Below are 854 nucleotides of genomic sequence, written 5' to 3'. Positions count from 1 at the left end.
TTCTTTTTCTTTCAGGCGGCGAGCTGGTAGAATCGTTTGCATGCCGGGTGAAATGCTTATTTCACCAGTTGGTACGTTCTGAGTTCAAATTCCGCCGAGGTTAACTTTACCTTTCATCCTTTCGGGGTCTATTAAATGAGCACCAGTTACGCACTGGGGTCGATGCAATCGACTTAATCCCTTTGTATGTCCTTGTTTGTCTCCTCTATATTTTGCCCCCTATGGGCAATAAAGAAATAAAATTATTATTGAAAGATACAGAAAAGGAAATAATTTTATTCTCAAATGCTAATAAAATAGCATGAACAGGATAAACCATCCATATTTTATAGAAAAATTTGTTGGCCGCCAGCTAAGAGACTCAAACTCACATGCCTGTGACTACGTGTCAAGTGCTTTACCATTAAACTAAACCACCCATCGACAATTTCTTTTGCTATTTTAAGATATATAAATCTAGCTTTATAAGACGCTATCGTACGTTAAATTCAACTATTATCATCATTATAATTATCATTATTATTATTATTATTATTATTATTATTATTATTATTATTATTATTATTACCATTATTACCATCATCAATCATCATCGTTATTATTATTGCTGCATTTGTGCCAAAATTTCAAGTTATAATTATTATTGTTGTTTTTCATGTTATTGTGTGTTTTTTTGGCTTTTTTTTTTGTTCTTTTCTTCTTTTCTTTAAATTACTTTTATTGTTGATTTGTCTTTAATTATCTTCAGTCATTAACATACTCTCACCTGATTGGATAGTTGCCGAACTGCAGCGCCCGATCAATGTACTTTATGCCCGATCTGAAACGGTTGACAGACATAGCAAGAACGTTAC

The 854-nt window shown here is 32.6% G+C and overlaps 1 long non-coding RNA gene across 1 annotated transcript in view; it reads right to left on the bottom strand.

Moving 5' to 3' along the window:
- LOC106870279 (uncharacterized) overlaps positions 1-785 on the bottom strand; it is a 5598-nt gene extending 4813 nt beyond the window's left edge. Inside the window, exon 1 of the long non-coding RNA XR_008266772.1 lies at positions 767-785. This is a non-coding gene — a long non-coding RNA (uncharacterized LOC106870279). The remainder of the gene's footprint in view (positions 1-766) is intronic.
- Positions 786-854: the final 69 nt, after the last annotated feature.

The sequence above is a fragment of the Octopus bimaculoides genome, chromosome 25 (assembly GCF_001194135.2).
Source record: "Octopus bimaculoides isolate UCB-OBI-ISO-001 chromosome 25, ASM119413v2, whole genome shotgun sequence".
In the NCBI taxonomy this organism is placed as follows: domain Eukaryota; kingdom Metazoa; phylum Mollusca; class Cephalopoda; order Octopoda; family Octopodidae; genus Octopus; species Octopus bimaculoides.
This window is presented reverse-complemented; position numbering and strand designations above follow the sequence as displayed.